This window comes from Petromyzon marinus, chromosome 45 (genome assembly GCF_048934315.1).
Source record: "Petromyzon marinus isolate PM22_M1 ecotype Great Lakes invasive population chromosome 45, UKy_Petmar_22M1.pri1.0, whole genome shotgun sequence".
Taxonomy (NCBI): Eukaryota; Metazoa; Chordata; class Hyperoartia; order Petromyzontiformes; family Petromyzontidae; genus Petromyzon; species Petromyzon marinus.
The window spans coordinates 2492884-2517266 of record NC_133711.1 but is presented as its reverse complement, the minus strand read 5'-3'; the positions used below and the strand labels follow the sequence as shown (position 1 = coordinate 2517266).

At 41.3% G+C, this 24383-nt stretch overlaps 1 long non-coding RNA gene across 1 annotated transcript; it reads right to left on the bottom strand.

Moving 5' to 3' along the window:
* Positions 1-1856: 1856 nt before the first annotated feature.
* Positions 1857-8429, bottom strand: LOC116952092 (uncharacterized). The gene is made up of 3 exons (XR_004404388.2): positions 6199-8429; positions 5047-5081; positions 1857-3348 (listed from the first exon to the last, which is right to left on the bottom strand). It is a non-coding gene; the product is annotated as an uncharacterized LOC116952092 (long non-coding RNA).
* Positions 8430-24383: the final 15954 nt, after the last annotated feature.

Below are 24383 nucleotides of genomic sequence, written 5' to 3'. Positions count from 1 at the left end.
AAATAGGGTAACACAGTTAATATCCTCAAGGTGTCGTTATGTAGATCAAATGTTAAAAACAGTGTTAGCCCTTGGCCTTGTTTAACAGGCCAGCAGCAGATGGGAAGAAACTGTTTTTATGGCGTGAGGTTTTGGTCCTGATGGACCGAAGCCTTCTGCCGGATGGGAGTAGCTGAAACAGAGAGTGTCCAGGGTGGGAGAAATCGGCCATAATCTTCCGCGCTCGCCTCATGGACCTTGTCGTGTGCAGGTCCTCAAGGGTTGGTAGATTGCAGGCAATTACCTTCTCAACAGTGTGGATGATACGCTGCAGTCTGCTCTTATCCTTGGCAGTGGCAGCAGCGTACCAGACGGTTATGGAAGAGGTGAGGATGGATTCAATGATCGCTGTATAGAATTGCACCATCATTGTCTTTGGCAGGTTGAATTTCTTCAGCTGCCGTAGAAAGTACATCCTCTGTTGAGCTTTCTTGGTGAGGGAGCTGATGTTCAATTCCCACTTGAGGTCCCGGGAGAGAATAGTGCCCAGGAAGCGGAAGGACTCTACAATTTTGACTGGGGAGTCTTTTTTCCCTCATTAAAATGCAAATCAATTTATAACATTTTGACATGCGTTTTTCTGGATTTTGTTGTTATTCTGTCTCTCACTGTTCAAATAAACCTACCATTAAAATAATAGACTGATCATTTCTTTGTCAGTGGGCAAACGTACAAAATCAGCAGGGGATCAAATTATTTTTTCCCTTACTATATGTGTAAACAACATTGTTGGAATTTACATTGTCATTTTAATGTCGCTTTTTCATATTAACATTATTTGGCTATTATATTAAATTCTACCGACTGAAAAGTTACACAATAACCTTCAGTAATTTGTAAAAATCTAAAAAAACTCGAAGTGACTGTCAGGGCAGAACTGGGAGGTCCTGTGCCTGTCCTGTGCATCATTTCTTTATAACTGCTTTTTCTGTGTAGTTTGTTGTCCTTCCCCCGCACCTCCGCTTAGCACGGTTGGCTACGTATGGTGCGAAAGAAGTTCAACATACATACATACATGCATAGTCTGTGGGACCTGGTGGAGGGTAGTAGGCGCAGTCATATGTTCCTCATGCTGTCTTTCAGTGTGAATCCCAGCATGCATCCCTCCGTTCTTTGTATTTCTGATCCCCCCCCCATTTTTATTTGCCAATGTCCACGTTTCTGATCCATCTCAGTAAAACAGATGATCAGACAATACATCTTCAGATATCTGTTTCCCCACATAAATATAGTGAAAGTATTTTTTTACAAACACCCATCGACCCCAACAACCTTCTAGGAGTGCATCATTTGGACAACATTGATTTAACAGAAGCAAACTCTGGACCGGTATTGCTATGTTTTGTCGCTTCAGCAGAGTCAGGGTTACTGGAATTAATGCTGGTGAACTGCCAGATGTTATAGGCAAGGACTCTCTCTCTGTTAGAATGGGCCGAGCTCGACGCAAAACTCGAAAGTATAACACTAAATTATGATTAGCGTCATTTTGGAGAATATAAATAACAATGTCAGCAGCAAATTGCAAGCATCTGTTCGTAAAAACCGTTTACATTACTAAAAGCTACTGCAACGACAAATGCAAAAAAAAACCGATTCCACCTTTATATTTTTTAACAGCCCTTTTCATCCCACTGCTGGATGAATGCTTACCCATACCGTGTCGGGCATAGAGATTTCCTGACCATACTTCACCACGCTGGTCAATGCAAGTAGGTACCACAAAGACCTCCACCGGGCTGATGAAACAGTCCTTAGTTCGCTTTGCGTAAACACACGTGTGCATTGAACGTATATGAAACAGTCCGGAGGATCAGGGATCAAATTATGAAATGTTATTTATTTTTCTTTCTCATGCAACAAACACTTAAGCTCTTTCATTGATTGATTTACGTAGATCTTGCAAAACATATATACTGTTTCCATTAACACAGACCACTTTTTAGCAATCGCGTCATAAGCCGAGGATTCGACGCGCAAATGGTGGGAGCGACGAGTTTGTCTGTAGGCTTCCTCCACAGTCATTCTGCGAATAGACTTGCACCTGCCATATGAATCTAGAGCTCCCACCACTGGGCCAGAGATCCCACTGAATGCCCTGCTAACAGCCTGCGTAGGCTGCACTTTTTTTTAGCAATACCGTCTGATAATAACCTTGCTGATTACATCTTGTGCAGAAGCTGAGCACAGTCATATGACGTTGCTAAGTCACCAGATTATCACAGTGGTATAATTATTCCTAATTTAACGTAGATTATGCAAAACAGGAGTAGGGTCTGTTTGATCTCAGCACGAGTTACTCAAGGGCTTGGCAGTGTGAATGACTGGTTGCCACCTGTCTATGTTGACCTGGAACGGTCCAGGAATCGGCATCTGTGTCCACATGACGAGAATCAAAAGGTTTCAGTTTGATCTTTTAACATCTTAACACCTCCTGTTGCATTCCCAGAAAGGGTAAAACCTACGTTTATATTTTGATACAAGGCAAGAGAGGTCCCAATGATGTAGCTGGTCACCCCGAGCTCTCAATGTCCTGATAGTGCATTGTCTTTGTGCTGTTTGCTTTTTGGCGTCCTCTGGTCTATCACTGTTTGAGACGAGGCTCTAAAGAAAGCTGTCTGTCGTGTGGATGAATCAGTTTAAAAGACAATGCATATATTACAAGAGCATGATTTTTGTTTGCATGTTCACCACAAGTATATGTGGTGAATGCAGGCATGATTCCTTGCAAAAGGTTTCAGTTTGGTGTTTTAACATCTTAACACCTCCTGTTTTATTGCCCGAAAGGGTAAAACCTATTCTTATGCTCTGGTTTTGTCTGTGGAAGAGGTAGCTATCCTCTCACTCACTCACCCACTCGGGTTGCTTCGTTTGGGTGTGACCTGGGTAATCCAGGAATTGGCATCTCTGTGCCGGTGGCAGGAATTTAATTGTACAGAGATCTGGTCGTATTATTGTGATGAATTTAATTCCAGGATACTGCAAAGTTATGACAATAGACCTAGGTAGGCTGACTTGGAAATTTGTGTGGGTTTAGTCTGTGTAAAAGGTGGCAACCCTCATAACCGGGCATTATAAAATGTGATTCATGACTTGATATGAACATTTATAATGGAAATACTTTGCAATACGAGAAGCATAATGTGTTCATATTGGCAAACTAGTATGGTAAACATATGGTTCTGTATATTGAACAGTTCAAACAATCAGCGGTTATTACAAATGCTGGCCTCTAATTGATTCATAGGCTGAACAATCTTGCTGTTGTTTTTCAAGGTGGGTATAAAGATGTTTAGATTTGGTTTCAAGAACCTAAAAGACAAACACAAGTGTTGCACATTATTACAACAACGGATATTGCAGCATTCAAAACCAGTAAAGTCCACGTGTCAAGAACAAAGAATGGATTTTAAAATGTATAGTTCCGTGCAAACGTTTGTTACTGGAAATTAATTAAACTTAATAGTGATCAATGTATGTGCACTGTTTTCGATTTTTTTGTGTGTAACACGGTTGTTTCTCCATAATAGAGGATTTTTTGGGGGTTAGATCACGTAAATATATAAATGTGTCGTGAAACCCGCCACCACCCGACACAGCCAACTAATAAGGGTTGTCACGTAAACAGAACATGTAAATTCGTCACTAGTACAGCACACTAGTTATTTTTGCTCTGAATTATATTTGATTAATACTTTCCATTGTTTCATGCTATTTTGTTATTGTAATTGTATTCACTCAGGCCAGACACTTTTAAAAATTAGACTCTATCCTGGTCTCTTGAGTTCTTTCTTGGCAACATAAAGGTTCAAAAACACTAACTAGGCGAGTTTTGCGCATTCAATCCATGTATGTCATTGTTGATTCTTCTATTTTTCCCCCTTGTAAATAAGGTTATCCCCAGATTACTCACATAGTCTACACCGGTTATTATGCACACAATTAACGTGGGTAATATTTATCATTTGTAAGTTAAAGCATATAGCTAAATTAATAAAATGACAGTTATACAACTCTAACCATTTAGATTACATTAATTCATCATTTATTATAACAATGTAACGCAATCTCTTCAATTAACTATATCAATAATTCTTCACAGTGCTAATTCTCATCATGCAAATTCAATTAACAATATTAGCCAATTGACGCTTATATAAAATTACAATGGGATTAAAGCTATGAAAATAAGAAAATAAAATAAAACGGAAGTTAAGATGTTAAAACGCCAAATGAACCTCATGGCGGTAGTACCCCGGCTCTCGCATAATGTCCGTGGTGCAGTCATTTTTAGTCTGTTGATGGTCGGCGATGCGGCAATCGACTCATCTTGACGAGCTGTTCACGATGCGCTATTCAAAGTTTAATTTTTAGATAACGGATTTTTTTATGCTAATGTTTGGCGTTTCGACATCGCGGAGTAGCACTGATTTCGGATTGATTGTTACCCCAGTCGCGGAGTTAAGTACACCGCTGGAAAAAATAGTGCCCTAGAAATAAAATATTTAATTTCCTCGGCCATTTTTTTATTATTTGGTACCCCGGGGTACCGCCATAAGGATCAAATAGACACCTTTTTGCAAAGAATCAAGTCTGAATTAACCACACGTACTTGTGGTGAACATGCAAACAAACATGCTCTGATCATATATACGTTGTCTTTGGAACTGATTGGCCTACATCAGAGACAGCCTTATGGCCTAGTCTCACCAGTGTCAGACCAGAGAACGCCAGCTTAATGCAGATTTGATACCTTGCAAAATGAACCTATTTGGCGTTTGAACATCTTAACAGTTGTTTTATTGCCAGAAATGGTAAAACCTACTCTTATTTTTCAAACTTTGATAATGGCAAAAAGGTCCCAGGATTAGAGCTCAAATATCACGCAATATTTAATTTACGTGTTGTTTTGTGTGTGTGTAGTGTTACATTTGTGTCAGGAGTATATAGAAGTTTAGAACAATGAACAGGCTATGATATGTGAAATATATGATGTAATCGTCACGGTACTTGTCTGGCAGATTCTTTGACTTGCGCCCTTAAGCCTGAGTGAGACGAGAAAAATGAAAAGATTCGGGTAGTCAGTTAAATGTATCGGTAGTATGTACATCAGGAAATGTGCACCAATTAAACATTTAGAGGCAGTGGATATAACCGATTAAGTCAGTGTTTCTCAAACTTGTTTGGCCCATGGATCACTCAGCTGATGCAAACATTTCCGCGGACCACTCAGCCCCCTCACCACTGGTGACAAAACGCATCACTCCTCTCTAAATACCAGTCGTACAAAATTATTCATATTACCGGAACAAACAAACCTCTCTTTAAACACGGATATACGTTTCATAGGGGTAGCATTTATATCTCAGGGTTAGGGTAGTTTAATCCAACGTAATTCACCTAACTTCATTTTTTTGTATTAAATATCATGAGTAAAATATCAATTAGTGTCCGAAACAAAAGGTATAAGAAACGTCATTATTTTCCGGTCAACCTGAGGCGCGTCAATGACTACCTAATGGTCTGGGGACCACAACTCTGAGAACCACCGGATTATATGGATCTAATTTGCTACGACACAAAATAATATTGAGCGTCATTGTGGCGAACATAAGTAGCGAAGTAAACAGACGAGATGCCTGATTCCCATATCTGCCCATCCACATTAAAAAAAATAAACATATTCCACACATCCCATCAGCCGTATCGCCTACTGTAAAAAACAATGTGGAACAGATATGTAAAGAAGGTCTTATATTCTCCACAATTACGACAATTATTATTTTGTTTTATTATAGAGTTTCGTGTCAAACTAAGACCCATATCAGAACTGCTTTTTGGTTTAGTTTGTTGTCCTTCCCCCGTACCTCTGATTATCACGGTTGGCTGTGTATGGTGCGAAATAAGTTCAATATACACATCTCAGAGAGGGCCCTTGTATATAAACATCTGGCAGTTCACCAGTACTGGCTCAAGCCAAGCCTGACTCTGCTGACGAGACAATGAATGTCAAACTGGTTCTGAGTGGTCTTATATTGAACCAAATACCGCTTGCAATTAATCATTTCCAGAAGGCCATGTAGGCTGATGGGATGTGTAATTTTTTTTTATATATATACATATAATCCGTTGCAGATGCTTAATGAGTGAAGTTCAACTCACTTTTCTGCGCATGAAAATATTTGTAGGCGAGAAGAGCCGACAAGAAGAGGCCAGCCACAGCCAACGCTGCGGTGCAAACAAAGGGGATGAAATAGATGCATTTGCCAGTTTTGGGCGGCGTGCGTGGTGGTGGTGGGCACGCCTGAGCCGGTGCCAGGAGGCACCCCGCGGCACAGCCGGAGGCCTGAGCCGTGCCCGCTTCACCTGCCTCTGCTGGGACATACAGAGAGATGACCATCCATGTGTTACATAGAAATTCGGTTCAAAGATGGGGTTGTAATGGATAGTAATAACATCCGGTGTTTACCCTACATAATAATTAAATCATTAATATCATCATCATCATCAGGCCTGGTCAGTCCACTGCTGGATGAAGGTCTCACCCAAGCTATGAAGCAGTAATCCGCCCAGCGCCTGCACACCGACGGCTTTCATCGCTACAGCTCCTCGGTTGACGCCATTCCATTCATTGGCTGCTAGTCTATCATCATTATTCCTGACCATCAGATCTCATCCCTTCTCGCAAATGTTGCGCTATGCAAGCCCACTTCGTTTTCTTAACATTTTTAATTATGTCAATAATCTGCACATGTTCGCTAATCCATGTATTCCGCGTTCTGTCTTTCAATGCAATACCAAGCACGCATGTCTCCATGCTTCTTTGGGCACTTTTGAGTTTTTGTTCCATTGTTAATTAATTGTGCCACTGGTTATTGATACAGCATTTATTTATCGACAATACGGCCAACATGGTAAAATCTTGGTCACGATTGTACATAAGGGTAGGCACCTGTCATGATTTTGCCCGGACAAGTTTAGGAACTGGCATCTGTGTGCGAGTGGTGGGACTTGATTTGTACCGAAATGCGCAGCACAAAAGCAGGAATTGTCGGGAGGTCTGAAATGCAGAGCGCATCACAAGAGGGTGGACTGGCATAGTCATTACGAAGATTTGTCCAGGAGAACATTGAAGATCAGTTGGAAGGACAATCATGGCATCAGCCAGCGCTTCCCAACGGAGGAGGAACAGCAAAATTAAATGAACTCTCTCTCTCCTAAAGCCCTCTCGTGGCCAGCAGCAGACCGCGAAATTGGCATATATCTCCTGAACATATTGCCATCATGCACAAGAGTAGAATAGAGTGGACAGCATCTATCATGGGCATCAACCTTTAGTCTAGATGACGACATAGGTCCTTGTCTCATTAACCCGACGAGGATGAAGGATCGAGTCGACCACCGTCTGGAATGTAAACTCACGCCCTTCTGATTGCGAGCCGAGTCTGCCAAAGTGCTACTACCAAGAGTAATTACCATATGAACCTTCACATTTTTATTGCATCACTACAGCCATGACAGCGATATCCTCCTGTACATTGAAAAGATTTACAAGAGATCCAGAACCAGTAGACTGCTCTGCATTATACTCATTACTTGGGGCCTGGCCAATATCAAAGAATTATTGGATGTCAGTGAGCTGTGATACCAAAGACATGAAGAACATTCCAAAGGATCAAATCATGGTGTTTTAGACATTCACTAGGTCCATTTGAATTTATATGCACCTCCATGCAGCTGTGATTTTCTTTTTGTTATAATGCTACAACATCCCTGGGCAATAAACTTAAACAAATAAATACAAACGAATATTTGAAGCGGCCACAGTTGTTCGCTCTCAGAGAGAAATAATTATTCAGACACGCGGGATATCTCAGGTAGGCGAGAAGGCAGCCAGTAAAACCGAACTAAACTACATATTTATTTTTATTTTACCAGGCAAGGCCCTCTGAGCTATACTGCTCTTCAGAAGCGACCTCGCCGCAAATGATAGCTCAACGAAGTAGCTTACCACCTGGAAATTGATAACAGCCAAATACTCGAAACGCATGTTTCTACATGTGGATGGAAAAGCCGGAAGACTAAGAGAAAAATCCATGCCACCACGCGGGGAGATACATGCTAACTCCAAATATACAGGCGTCAAGGGCCGGGATTGAACCCTCGACCTCCTATATACCAGGCGAGGTAGTTAACATCTCGCCACCGTGGCACCCACAACCACAACCGGCGCCAACAATTACCCAAGGGGCACCTGGGGGAGGGGGGGGTCAGACATTTGTGAGTTTGTGACTATGTGTGACGAGGGGGGGGGGGGGTTGAGAAATGTGACGTCACTTAAAAATGCGCAACTTTAAGTAAATATAGACAACACGTTCTACTTAATTAAATATACTTTTAGATAAATGTTTTCTCCTACAACATAAGAGTGCAGCGGCACATTAAATGCGCACTGCAACGACAATAGTTTAAAGCGATTTGAAGCATGTTTTATTTTTTTGGAGGGGGGGGGGCAGAGCTTTGTGAGGTCATATTTGAGGGGGGGTCTGACTTTTTGTGACGCCGTGTGACGAGAGGTGGGGGGGGGTCAAAAATCGCCAAAATCGCGTGACGTCATTTATGGACGGCCCCCAAGCTCTGTTAGCGCTATATTGGGACATTAGGCCAACTCCATAAATACTCTTTGGTTCTATTCGGTAAAGTCACGTAGGTAAAAAAATAAAACAACAAAAATTACGACGTTTCGGCCACAACACAAGCGGCCTTCATCAGGTGAAGGGACCAGCCTGTCTCGAAGACTGCGCTGGAGTGAAACAGAGCCAAGCTCAGACTACGACCTTTAAGCTGTGTGAGAGGGATTAAGGTGCCTCGACAAAGGAATTAGCATAAAAAATAGCATTTGATTGGCGGACTTAGCATGATGAAAGATGTAGCACGCGGCAGTGCACCTTTAAGCTGTGTGAGAGGGATTAAGGTGCCTTGACAAGGAATTAGCGTAAAAATTAGCATTTGATTGGCGGACTTAGCATGATGAAAGGCGTAGCACGCGGCAGTGACTTTACCGAATAAAACCAAAGAGTATGGATCCTTGCAGTCACGAAAGCTTAAAATCTACAACTCCATAATACTGAATCTTTATGCATGAGGGAGGAAACTGATGTACCTCCGGCAAAAAAAAAAACCCGCATGTGCGGCGGGGGTAACAAACACTAAATCCCCGTACAGATGGAAATCAATCCACTCGCTATACTGCCATACCCTGGCGAGCCATGAGATGGTGACCTCGGGGTCCGGCTAAACCCCTGCCTGTGGATGCCATTTGCCTCTTGGAGGCTCAGTCGCCTTTGGTGTAATTTTCAAACCCTCCCCGACTCTCTCTGTTGTGCCATTGGCCGACTGGTGGCTCATCGTCAGACCCAGCACAGGCTACGATCTTCCGTGAAGCTTCTGCGCCACAACCCCTCATTAAACCGCGTTCACTGGACAATGCCCGACAGGCAGCATATGATGACACTCTACTGGATGCACAAATAGAACATGCAAAACTCGCCGGCAGTATGTGATTGTGGCCACCACCCAGAACCGAACCGTGGAACTCAATGCCCGATTCGCAAATACGAAGCAGGCGTCATCACAGCGATTCACGACTGATGCAATCATCTCGCTCAACCACCTCAATGTAAAATCCCAGTTGTTGCACTATATCAACATCAGCCAAACGAAGGACATGTTCTTGGTAGGGGAGTGCACGGTCAGATATATGTATTTTTAAACAAAATGCCTCTATAAGGTTGCTATCAAATATATACGATCCCAAACTGATAACATGCGATATTCTATGAATCAGCTCTCCATTTTGTTTTGTTATTAAATCTTATCTTGAGCCATCTGGATTGGATTTCAATGTGTTACGGTGTCCTGGGAAACTAGAAAATGAGAGAAAACCCACGTGTGCGTGGAGATAACGTCCCAAACCTCATTCAAAAATTGTGGCATCACAGTACCGAAAAATTGTGACAACTTGGGGAGGCCTTCATCTAGCAGTGGATAGACTTTAGCTGATGATGATGGTCAAAATACGCAGTCTCTTTCGCAAATGGAAAGTTTATTTTTTTTTTAAAGAACATTTTCAATTGGATTTAAAGCTTTCGTGACTGCAGTAATTCATATTCTTAGTATTTTCGGTAAAGTCACGTTGAAGAGAAACAACAAAATAATATAATATATATAAAACAATAAAAATTCTCACGACGTTTCGACCATAACTCAAACGGTCATCTTCAGGTGTGTTGGTTTGCATAAATTTATTTTTAAACGGCGCATTTATTTATTTATAAAAAACGTTAGCGTCACGCGCAGCGATTTGGCAGTTTGCCCAGGACTAGTCCATCTATATTTTGAAAAGAGGAGGGGGGAGACGAAATTTTTTATAATGTATGCTGTCTGAAAGCCACTGTAAGCGTGAACAATCAATTAAGAACTGAAATGGTTTATCAAATCTTTCCAATGATTGCTAAGATAGAATCCATCTTCTCGGTTGAAATTGTCTCTGTGCTTGTATATGTGGATAGCCTCATGAACGAATCTCTCATGGAAGCCAGATGGCTTACAAAGAACCTCTCTCTTGGAAAAGTCAATGGCATGTGAGCCTACTGAATTAGAACAATGATCTGCTACGGCCGAGGTGTTGGTCCTACCGTGTTTAAGGTCTGCTTTGTGTTCACGAATGCGGTCCGAGACATGGCGTTTGGTTTCTCCAGTGTAACTACTACCACAGAGGCAACTTAGTTTGTAGACACCAGGGTATTGTATGTCCGGAATCACATCTTTTACAGACGGAACCAGATCACGGATTTTATGTAATGTGTTGAAACGGACCTGGATCTTGTGTTTATTCAAGATTTTGGAGATCTTTTTTGTGATCCCAGCAATGTAGGGTAAAGTGATGGTTTTGAAAGGTTCCTCAAGAGGGTTCTTCTTCATGGTTTGAGTGATAGCTTTGCGGATTGTATAGTCGGAGTAACCATTAGCCCTAAGAGCTTGGTGTACGTGCTTGAGTTCACTGCTTATGTGTTCCTGGTCGGATATGCATTGGGCTCTATGATACAGAGTCTTGATGAGAGAATTCTTCTGTGATGGATGGTGGTGGGAATCCGGTTTCAGATAAGCATCCGTATGGGTAGCTTTCCTGTAGACAGAGTGGCTCATTGAACCATCAGGTCTCTTTTTAATTAGGACATCCAAAAAAGGTATCTTGCCATCTATTTCTACTTCCATGGTAAATCTGATGGCTGGGTGTATGGAATTGATGTGGTCGAAGAATTGGTCTAGAGCAGGCCGGCCATGTGGCCAGATGACAAAAGTGTCATCCGCGTACCTCTTCCATGAGGTTGGGCGCAGAGTGGCAGTCTGGATGGCGTCAGTCTCAAATTTCTCCATGAAAATGTTAGCTATAACTGGAGAAAGGGGGGAGCCCATTGGGGTGCCCTCAGTTTGTTTGTAGAAAGTTCCATTCCAAGTGAAGTATGTATTGGTTAAACAGTGTCTCACCAGGGGGGGTACCTCAGTGTTTAGTCCTTGATGAACCAAGTCTTCAATGATTGCAATGGTGTCAGGTACAGGAACCTTGGTGAATAAGGAAACTACATCAAAACTGACAAGCAGGTCGTCTGGGGACAGGGAAATACCCTTGATTGTCGATACCAGGTGAGTAGAATTTTGTACCGCAGAGGTGGTCTTTCCAGTGAAAGAACGCAGGATTTCAGACAAAAAACGAGCTAGTTTGTAGGTGTGGGAGCCGATAGTAGAGACTATGGGACGAAGGGGTGTATCTACTTCATGTATTTTTGGTAAGCCGTGTAATCTTGGTGGCCTGGCAGCAGAAGGTTTCAACGAAAACTGTTTAGATTGATCAATTAATGCGGTTGAATCAGAAATTATTTTGTTGGTTTGTGTGACGAGGCTGTTGGTGGGATCTCTTTTTATTTTTGTATAACTACCATCGTCGAGTAATTCTTTAATTTTGTTGTTGTATTCTATTTTATCCATGATGACAGTAGCATTGCCTTTGTCAGATGAGAGGACTACAATATCATTCCTCTTTTTTAATTTATATAATTCAAAACGCTCATCTTTGCTGAGGTTGCTAGCTGGCATCTTAGCGTTTTTGAGGGTTGCAGCGATTTCAGATCTTGCTACGTCTGCAGCGATGTGACCCAGGCCCCTGAGAGCAACGTCTACTTGGGCAATTATATCATTAACTGGTATGTGTTTTGGTGTGACTGCAAAGTTTAGACCTTTAGCTAAAACGGATTTCAGACCATCGGAAATAGAACTGTTACTGCGATTAATTACGACTTTATTAACGTCTAACTTTTTGGTGTGTGGGTCCGGTCTTTTGTTGAAGAGGAGGTTAAATTTGGAAATCAGGTTTTCCTTACATTTGGTCGACATAGTAGCAGCTGAAGAGGCAGTCATATTGTCTACATGTTCCCAATCCGATGTGGACATTATTGCCGTCAATGATAAGTGTGATTTGTAGAGTGTCTTGTCTAACTGATCTAGTTCTGTGCGTATAAGTCTGATTTTTTCTGAGATAAGAGCTAAGCTAGTTTTGAAAAGAATTCGTTTCGCATTAGAAGAAGTTACAGCAGAAGAGGTCAGTGTAAATGCGATTGGTATTACCCCAGAGTCGCGGCATCTCTTCAGGAAGGTGAGAGTCTCGATCAGCTGAGCTTTCTGAAATCCTGCGTCCTTTCACTGGAAAGACCACCTCTGCGGTGCAAAATTCTACTCACCTGGTATCGACAATCAAGGGTATTTCCCTGTCCCCAGACGACCTGCTTGTCAGTTTTGATGTAGTTTCCTTATTCACCAAGGTTCCTCTACCTGACACCATTGCAATCATTGAAGACTTGGTTCATCAAGGACTAAACACTGAGGTACCCCCCCTGGTGAGACACTGTTTAACCAATACATACTTCACTTGGAATGGAACTTTCTACAAACAAACTGAGGGCACCCCAATGGGCTCCCCCCTTTCTCCAGTTATAGCTAACATTTTCATGGAGAAATTTGAGACTAACGCCATACAGACTGCCACTCTGCGCCCAACCTTATGGAAGAGGTACGTGGATGACACTTTTGTCATCTGGCCACATGGCCGGCCTGCTCTAGACCAATTCTTCGACCACATCAATTCCATACACCCAGCCATCAGATTTACCATGGAAGTAGAAATAGATGGCAAGATACCTTTTTTGGATGTCCTAATTAAAAAGAGACCTGATGGTTCAATGAGCCACTCTGTCTACAGGAAAGCTACCCATACGGATGCTTATCTGAAACCGGATTCCCACCACCATCCATCACAGAAGAATTCTCTCATCAAGACTCTGTATCATAGAGCCCAATGCATATCCGACCAGGAACACATAAGCAGTGAACTCAAGCACGTACACCAAGCTCTTAGGGCTAATGGTTACTCCGACTATACAATCCGCAAAGCTATCACTCAAACCATGAAGAAGAAGCCTCTTGAGGAGCCTTTCAAAACCATCACTTTACCCTACATTGCTGGGATCACAAAAAATATCTCCAAAATCTTGAATAAACACAAGATCCAGGTCCGTTTCAACACATTACATAAAATCCGTGATCTGGTTCCGTCTGTAAAAGATGTGATTCCGGACATACAATACCCTGGTGTCTACAAACTAAGTTGCCTCTGTGGTAGTAGTTACATTGGAGAAACCAAACGCCATGTCTCGGACCGCATTCGTGAACACAAAGCAGACCTTAAACACGGTAGGACCAACACCTCGGCCGTAGCAGATCATTGTTCTAATTCAGTAGGCTCACATGCCATTGACTTTTCCAAGAGAGAGGTTCTTTGTAAGCCATCTGGCTTCCATGAGAGATTCGTTCATGAGGCTATCCACATATACAAGCACAGAGACAATTTCAACCGAGAAGATGGATTCTATCTTAGCAATCATTGGAAAGATTTGATAAACCATTTCAGTTCTTAATTGATTGTTCACGCTTACAGTGGCTTTCAGACAGCATACATTATAAAAAATTTCGTCTCCCCCCTCCTCTTTTCAAAATATAGATGAACTAGTCCTGGGCAAACTGCCAAATCGCTGCGCGTGACGCTAACGTTTTTTATAGCTAAATAAATGCGCCGTTTAAAAATAAATTTATGCAAACCAACACACCTGAAGATGACCGTTTGAGTTATGGTCGAAACGTCGTGAGAATTTTTATTGTTTTATATATATTATATTATTTTGTTGTTTCTCTTCAACGTGACTTTACCGAAAAAACTAAGAATATGAACATTTTCATTGTCAGTAAATATCAGTTGATTTTTATTCTTGACAATTCTAAAACAAAGCTTAACAATGCAATCTTTTACAGCATGTAAACAGTGAATGCACCAACAAAACCCTGGATTTTAAGGATCTACAAAAAACAAAAAAATGCTGGACATAAACACAAAATAAACATTGAAAACTACATAAAAATCAGAAGCTATGATAATAAAACCAAAACATTCTTAAATTTACACACACAAGCAAAAATCAGCAACACATATTTGACCACTCTGTTGAATAATGTTGTAGGCATTGTGATGGGGTGTGACATTCTAATTCTCTACAATCATCATTATCTTGTGTGCATATCTAAAAACGCGTGCATCGTTTTCAACACTTCTGCACTAACGTTGCTGTTCAATTCATTATTTTCACTGCTCAACGATGACATAACGCAAAAAACGCACGCTCAACACAACCCACGCATCTCCACGCTGCCTCGTTTTTCTCAGCCGTCCGACATCCTACGTCTTCATCGCGACTGTGCCAGGCTGGGTGCACACGCCGCTGTCAGCCGTCGCGCGATCGATCCACTGTGCCCGCCGCCTCTCGGAGTCGTCAGCAACGCCACAGGAGAGCACGATCTGGGAGCCCTCGGCAGCCACCACGGACGCGTAGGAGGTGTTCTCTTGACCTGCGGACGACATCAACGTCCCATTTGGGGTGGTTGGAAAGTGGCCAGTGTTGGGAGAAACTACGACGCAAAATTGCAGCTGGGCTTTTTAAAATGCAGCTTCCGTCAATGTTCTACGTGGTAACTTCACGATGTGTCCCAGTAACACGAGTCGACGTGTTTATGGTGGGTACGTTTAAATATATAAATAACAATGATTTTATTATGTATAGACACTCTATATGGAGGTAAAGGTGTTTGTTTTCTAACATATACTTAAAAAAACGTTGAAATACATTTTAATATCGACACGATATGTATATATTACATTAATAACTGAAATCATGTATATATTACATCGTAGTACATCTGCATTTATGATTACACAATGTTGTTCTGTCTAAAGGTGTGGGACATAGGTATCGTTGTAGTATTCACACAATTATATTTATTTCACGATGAATATTATGCTTGATTTTAACTGTGTTTTAATTATCTTATATTTTATCATGAAACTGATCAGTGTACTCTCATTCAAACCCCATTCAGAATTGTTACAGCCATGCAGCATTGTCTCTTAGACGTAAACACATAGACACATGAAACAGAACAGTGTCCCTAAATTGTTTTTATTTTATCATGTAAGGCCCACTGAGCTACACAGCTCTTTTTCAGAAGCGACCTGGCTAGAAATTATAACTCAAAGAAGCAGCCAAATACTCTAAACGCACGTTTGTAAATGTGGAGGAAAAAACCGGACGACCCGGAGAAAAATCCACGCTACCACGGGAAGAACATGCAAACTCCAAATATAGCGTCAGGGTCGAGATCGAACCCACGACCTCCTGTACACCAGGCGAGGTAATTAACATCTCGCCACAGTGGTGAATCTATAAAACACGACACTGCACTTATTCATGCACATACCGTAGATCGCATCGTTTGTATGGATTATGATGAGTGCTAGATCTGTAGTCCATAGCCGAAGACAACAAGTTATCAAGTTGTGTTTTTCATAGCCAAGCGTTGTTACAAGGCATGCAATATTGAGAACGCAGTGCGTGGACTAGTCCTGTGCGTGCAATTTGAGCAGTAACAGTTGCCCGAGTCATGAATTATACCCAGGCAGCAATCAATTCGTAATTCATTAAATAGAGGATGTCATATTTTGAATCTTACATTACTATTCATTGCTTTTTATGTCTCCATGCTTTCGCATATACTTTTTAATATGGTTATATTGAACACATTTAAATCGATGAAGTTTAATAAACATGATGTGGTGATGCTGCTGCTTTGGCAGTGGTGCACAAGCACAAACAACAACAACAAATTCAACACACTCGTCAACAACAGTGGCCTTAAAATAAGTATATAAGTGCCGACGTTTCGGGCAATGTCCCTTCTTCACAGCACGCAGAGGCCAGAGAAAGAGCTAATCAGGGTTGGAGACTGCACTGGTTTACAACATGGGGCCGGATAAGTTTTTATGTTTTATCTGATTACCTGATTTAAATGGCCATATGAAGAGCTACGAATAGTTGCTTTTTTGTTCTTATGGCTGATGTAGATGCAGAGCAATAGCTAGAATTTCACATTCAGGTGGTCAAGCCAGAAAACTGCGTCAGAAGCAGCGGAGTGTAATGCCGTGATGTCTGCTTCTTATTTGTGGATCGGGCGTTGCGTCATTGTACGTTGTACGGTCTGTTCTGGACGACCACAACCACACCCTGGAGAGTTTTTAATTTTCCACTTGTGCATCAGGTAGCCGAATCTGCTATGGTTTGTGCGGATGTGGTTTAGGGTGGACGAAGAGCTTTGTGGAAAATCAAACCTTGGGATCTTGTTGTTGGGTCTTTCACAAGGTGTTTGTTTGTGTATTGTAGTAGCTTTTGAGATAAAAGACAAATCCCCAAATAATAAAAAGCATTACTTTAAATAAACCAATTTGAATTAAAATAATTGTATGAAATGTTGCTGACACAATGCATTCATTATGTTTATGATATGTTTTTTTCACCTGAGGACGATTGCTTGTGTTGCGATTGAAACGTCGTGATCTAATAGTTATTTTTCTAACTACGTGACTTTACCGAAATAACCAAAGAGTATGAATTCCTGCAGTCACGAAAGCTTCAAATCAAGATTAATGATATAATTTGCTATGTTGACAATTGTGATTATCGTGACTTATGGATTAAACATCATTGTTGCACGTGTGAAACGCGACCTTTAAATTCAAGGGGTCCATACCGCCGGTGTGTGTTGTAAGTTTACGTAATTGTTGAATATTTGCAATGACGACATTTTACAAATCAACAACTGGCGAAATCCCGCAATATCTCGCATCTGGAAAATAATAAATTATAAATGTATACCCCGTAATATATGTATTAGCGGGCAGACAGGCGTGAATAGATAATGCATAATGAACTCTTAACTGTGTTCTGCTTCTGTTAATGCACAAAGGAATGCATGTAAACCGCCAACATCCTGCAGAGTTATGTGAAAGGCAAGACAGATTTACCACTGCAACCCATATTTTAGAATTAATATGTGCTTTCCCAAAGCATTTCAAAATATATGCTGGACAGGATAATCGTTGGAGAGGGAATTAATGAAGAGCATTGTTATCTGCACATCTGGCCTCTGCTCTGGTAAGACTGCGTTGTCACGTCTGGGTGAATTCACTCAACACACCCTGACGAACATAAGTTGCAGCAGTTTTCATGGGTTATCGAAAAGCCTTCAGATTTCTCTCATCATCATCATCTAAATGCTGTGGAAATTAACTGATACTCCTCTTATTAGTACGGTTGGTTACGTACAGTGCGAAAGAAATTAAACATACTTACATAGGAAGCCAGAAGTTGTCTGCGACTGTCGCCCGCAACTCTTGTAATACACAGGGCCCCAAAGGGCCTCTGCGAAGGTTATCATGATCCGTAGACACGGCCTTCCCATTATTTATCAAAGGCGGCACGGATAAGGCGAGTGTGGTAGCGCGCCTCTAATCCAGCACTGTGGAGGTGGCAAGTGGACATTGCGGTGCCAGACTGTTTCCAAATGTATGGGGATTAAGCGTTGCCCCCTTGTGTGCGTGCGTTTTCTCTGGGTGCTCCGGTTTACTCGCCCGTATATGAGCACTCATCATTAACGGGTTGAAAACAACTTAAAATTTAAACTCAATCCAGAACCCTCCTGAAAGAGTCATATGACTTAGTGTGACTTTCTGGATAAATAAGTAAAATATTATATAATACAGATGTCACGGGTGGACGCTATTTTATTCCTATTGACTGCGAGATCTGCAAAGAAGAGGAAGCCTTGCTCTAGTCGGGGACCAAGACAGAGCCCCGATGGAGCCTGCAGCGTGTCCATGATGAATCGACCTTTCACTACATTCCTAATATGGATGTGGCAGCAGCAGCAGCAGCAGTCATGAAGGATAAAAAGCGCTGGCGGAAATGGCATTGATCCTGAGCTCCAGATCTAAATCGACATAACTCAATTCTGCAGGATTTCATGCCTCCATCCACGCAACATCTCCCACATCCACTTTTTCCTTACCCCAAATGTTGCTGAAACCCTCATCCATACCTTCATAACTTCTCAACTCAACTATTGCAGTTATCTCCTCAACGGCCTCCCCAAATACCTCATCTCCAACCTCCACGTGATCCAAAATTCCACTGCCAGACTTCTTACCTGCACCCGTAAACAAAACCACGTTACACCAACACTCCGATCCCTCCACTGGCTCCCAGTACAATTCTATATCTATTTAAAGATCGTATTTGCCATTCTTGCTATCACCCTCTCTTCCTTCATAGACATCCAAAAACAGCCCTACCCCCCTTCCATTCCTACGCAGCCTCTATTCCCTTGGCAATTACATGAAACAACCCAGTGAAGAATAGCCACTAAATACAGCTCAGGGATAATATATATTTGTCGATTTTTATAATAAAAATAAAATATCATACCGCCGTCAAGATCATCCATGGACGAGTAAAGCCAGGTACTCGAGTTAGGGGTGAGGGACGAAGAGTCAAACCGGTGTCACCGCACCCATGAAGCACTGGGAATCTGTGGTTATGTGGGCTGCCCACACAACCACGTGACACAAACAGTGGAGAGGTCATCGCACGGACACCTCATTGCAGCTACACCTGAACATATACAAATCTTATCCTCATGATTTCTTAAACATCCTTGAGGATTCAGAAATAATGAGAAGAATCAACAATACCCTGTTCCCAGGGGGTGACAGGATTTGGGGATAAGAGGATGATGGGTGGTAAGCGGTTGACATGTATGAGTTTAGGAAAAAAAGGTTACAATGTAAAATTGGCATAAGAAAGCCTGATGGCAGGGACAACGTTGAACTGTTGGTGAACACTGAAAGGTCGCATGAGAAGCAAATAGTGGGATGGAGATACAGGCAGATACAGAGATCCCCCGTATAGCCTTAACATATTTCTGGGGCAAGTGCTCTTAGCAAGAAACTTTTTTTTTATTGACCAGGTAAGGCCCAATGAGCTGTATAGCTCTTTTCAGAAGCGACCTGGTCACAAACGACAGCTCAACGAAGTGGCTTATCGTGTGCCAATTTATAGCAGCCGGATACAAATCCACGCGACCACGGGGAGAACACACAAACTCCAAATATACAGGCGTTAGGGTCGGGTTCGAACCCACGACCTCCTCCTCCTCTACATCAAGCGAGGTAGTTAACATCTCGCCACCGTGGCGCCATATAAAGGCCGGCACGGCACACGAGGGGGTGGGGTCAGGACTACGCCGAGCCGCCTTTGTCTCCCTCGTAGTGATGTTCTTGTACATCGCACCAGGTATGAATTTGAGGCCGAGTCGACCTAGGGGAGGCCTAGGACGTATTCAAAATTATTTTTGACTGGTGTTGACCGTGAGCAGAAATCAAACTCGGGTGGCCTGGTTGGCACAGCAGCGTGACAACCGCTCCACTACCACTCTGCACTACTCACTGGAGCAAGATACACACAAATCCACACACACACACAATGGAATATACGGCACATGAAACAAGACGAGTGGATACACAATAAAATCAATGCACCCACAAATTGTTGCAAAGGTTGTGATACAGACATGCTACAATACTGCGTTTTTAAAGTATATCGTGCATTTTTTTACTTTATAATTAAACATAATAACGCGTAATAATTTCACACTTACCCTCTGTACAGCATGTGGCAAGTAACACAATAAAACATCCGAAGGTATTCATCATGTGAGCCCTGGAAATAAAAAAATAAACATGATTTTGCTATGCTTAGTGGTAAATTGTCCCGATCGCGCACACACGCAGATTCCTTGCTCCATCTCCTCGGGATGCGTTCCCTTTGGGAATGTATGTTGAACTTGTTTCGCACCGTACGTAGCCAAGCGTGCTAATCGGAGGTGCGGGAAAACGTTCCATGCCTTGGCTGCCACTCCATCGTCAACCTTGACCGATATACTTGCACTGATTGATTCGTTTTTCTTCAGGCACATTGATGTTGCTTTTCCATGATCGCACTCAGTTTTCCAAAAGCACTCACTGCACCACGCTCTCACTCCTTAGCCGTATCTCTCTGACATACTTAACATCTTTAATTGATTATTAAACGTGTACGTGACTTGTGCGTGTGTATATATTGTTGAATATACAGTTTATTTTTATTCCAATTTTGGAGGCCTTTTTTGTAAGTTCTTCAACCATTCCCTCGCGTTCATTTGTATTGGTTGTTATGACTATATAATTAAAAGATAATAGTACGAAAATATGTTGACGTAGTTTCAATCAAAACGTCGCGTATCTATTTGCTAAAATTTGCTGAGGATTGTTCTTTAACTTCCCGGTGAGCTGAAACAATTGGCACGTTAAACACTTGTACACGTGGAAATAAAATAAAAAGTTTTGGCTGTGTCGAGTGGTGGACGGTCTTAACGACACAATTGTGGGCATATCATTCAGCGGCCTAAACCAAACGTATATTATTAATCTTTATAGCCTGCAACAACTCATGCTTTATTGGAAACCTCATTTGCCAGTAACAAAATATAACTGTTTTTTTTACCCTTTTATCTGGCAACAAAACTGACGCCTTTATTTACAAAGAGTCATGTTTACATTGACCACAACACCTGCGTTCCGACCGCAGGTATTGTGGTCAATGTAAACATGACTCCATGTAAAAAAGGTGTCAGTTTTGTTGCCAGATAAAAGGGTAAAAAAACAATTATCAACTCATGCTTTACTTTAAAACATAATTCCAGCCTTTGTCAATCCACGACTTGATGCAAACATATCCATGCCGGTCATAAGGGCTGTTTGATCAGACTTCACCAGACTGATCAGTGCACATTGGTGAAGTGAAAGGCCGGCACTGGTTCTGATATCACTCGCTAAAGATGTTGGTCATGGCTCGGAATTAAACTCAGGTTGCTGGGTTTATAGCGCAGAGGATTAACCACTGCGCCGAGCTCCACCATTCCTGACCGTCATCAGAAATTCTGAGAGTGTGAACATGTGCTTAATGCATGCCTATGCCTTTGTTCCTCCAATCCAGATTGTGTAAACATCTTCTCAAGTTGCTGAGAGAATTTACATTTTTACTTAAAACTTTCGTGACTGCAGGAATTCATATTCTTGGTTCTTTCGGTAAAGTAACGTAGATATAAAATAATAAAATCAAATTACAAATAAAATAAAAATTAAAGCAAAAAACCCACGACGTTTCGATCGCAACACAAGCGGTCTTCATCAGGCAGAGAGAAAAGAGGGCAAGCCTCCAAATGCTGCTGTGAGCAGCCTCGGTGAGTGTAATAGATTTACGAAATATATTAATGTAACGAGATTGAAAACCCATCCACAAGTGAGTTTTACCCTTAAGTATCGAATAACTTCTCGAACATTTAATAAACTGCTCTTATTACCCCAAGTCTCGTATGTGCAGTACAACCACCAACCAATTAACTTGCCGCGTACGATTTCATTCACGTGTGTACTGCAAGTCATACGAATGTGTAAACTGTTTTTAATGCATTAGAATTGTTTGTGTTGACATCAAAGCACGTAATGAATTACATTTGTGAATCAACAGCGCACAATGGCATTTTTTCACCATAGCCTTATGTGAACACACGTGACAATTTTAATATATACACAAGTAAAACAATGTTTCGTAAGACATTATTACCTTCAAGGTCCGCACAACCAGCCCTCTTGCGTGCTTACTCAACCTCGTGCACGCTGGCTACTTGACCCAGAGAACGTCTTATCGTCAAACAATATCGCACCTACACACGTGTGTCGAACTATCGCACACCTGATCAGCGGGTTGTAAGCCGTGGAAAATCACGTGCATTGCGAGACCACATTAGCCACACAATTCTCGTGAAAGGTGGCGCCCGAATTTTGTTTTCACCCTTTGCTCATGAGCAGCTTTGTTTCCACAGTTGTACGTATACCTACTAGTGGGAGGCACGTTATAAGATCGAGATGTTTCTTCACAATACAGCTAAATTACACCCTCATATGCACTACTATTTTAGAGTTGCTAAGATTAAGAGTCTTAGCCTGATGCTGAGTGCACTGCAGTGGATCACTTTTAAGTAGAGCTATATTACATCTTACCGAGTACATTAAAACACAATAAAATTGTGAAATACCAAAAACTTCATAGAGTAAAATTAATACAATTTCGCATAATGACAATTATATTGACATATAGTAATTATAATGATGGACCATATCGTACACATAATCAGAATATGTATTTATACTGGAGGAATCCGATGAGCTAGAAAGCTCTTTTTCACAGATGTCCAGTAGAGGCGGGTCAGAACATTTAAACAAACAATACAAAAATACGATACGAGTGCAAAGTATAGGAAAGGTAAACAAATCACTTGAAACAAATAAACACAACTGTATGCTGCACTCCTTAAACGGAGGAACAGCAAAACACGAACTATGTGCATTGAACGAATCCCTCTCGTAGTGGCGAACCAATCTCGACATCGGCACAAGCTCCTAAACCACATAGCTACCAACACAAGGAACAATAACATTGAATTAAATCACGACATCCATAGTTCGGTGCAGTAGGTATATTGTTACGCCTGTTTGCTCGGGAGCGCCTCCCTGGGTCTCAAGATTTTTTTAAAGAGAGTCCTGACAAGTTTTTGGCTGCTATAAATTTCCACGTGATGATAATCCACCTCGTTAAGCTATCATTTGTGGCCAGGTCGCTTCTGAAAAAGAGCTGTGTGTATTTGGTAAAATAAAATCTAAAGTTAGTTTTAAGTATTCATACAAGGGGACGATATTGATGCTATGTACATGTCATCACAATTGAGCCATTTGCAGGCGGTGTTTCAGAATTGGGATGTTTGGCCAATACCACTTAGGGCCGTCCATAAATGACGTCACGCACCTAGGGGGGGGGGGTCAGACATTTGTGACGATTTGTGACGAGGGGCGGGGGGGTATAGAAATGTGACGTCACATCAAAATGCGCAACTTTAAATACATATAAAATTGTCATAGCAACACTAATTTTGATTAATTTTAATTATTGACTATTTGATTATATATTATTGGTTCTTTCGGTAAAGTCACGTAGAAGGGAAACAATGAAATAATAAAAATATAAAACAGCAAGAAAATTTTCTTGTTGTGGTTTTCACACCTGATGATGATTGTTTGTATTGAAGTCGAAACGTCGTTGAGAATTTTATTGCTATATTTTTATTCTTTTATTGTTTCCCTTCTACGTGACTTTACCGAAAGAACCAAGAATATGAATCCCTGCAGTCACGAAAGCTTTAAATCAAAACTATTTGATTATTTAAATTTACTAAGGTCACCTTTTATTTATTCCATGAAGGAGCATTTTGCTTCTCCATGGAAGAATGGAGAAGCACACATTTTGAACATTTATTAAATGATTGTTATTAAACATTTTGATTCGAATGATTCTACCAGGGCTTTTCATTCTGTGGAATGAATATATGATTGTTATAATTGTACTCTCCATTTTGCTTCGTTATACTACAAAGTTTCAAGTATTTTTTTATAGTTATTACTTTTAATATTTTATAATTTTCAGATAATTTAATATATTCTGAGCATCTGCAGTTTTAGTTAGACGTCGAATATTTTCAAGTGAATTTTATGCTAAATTTAAGCTTTCCAACGACTCCTTTTTAATACGTGTTTTCTCCTACAACATCAGAGTGCAGCGCCACATTAAATACACACTACAATGACAATAGTTTAAAGCGATTTGAAGCATGTTTTATTTTCAAAACGGAAATATGGTTGGGGG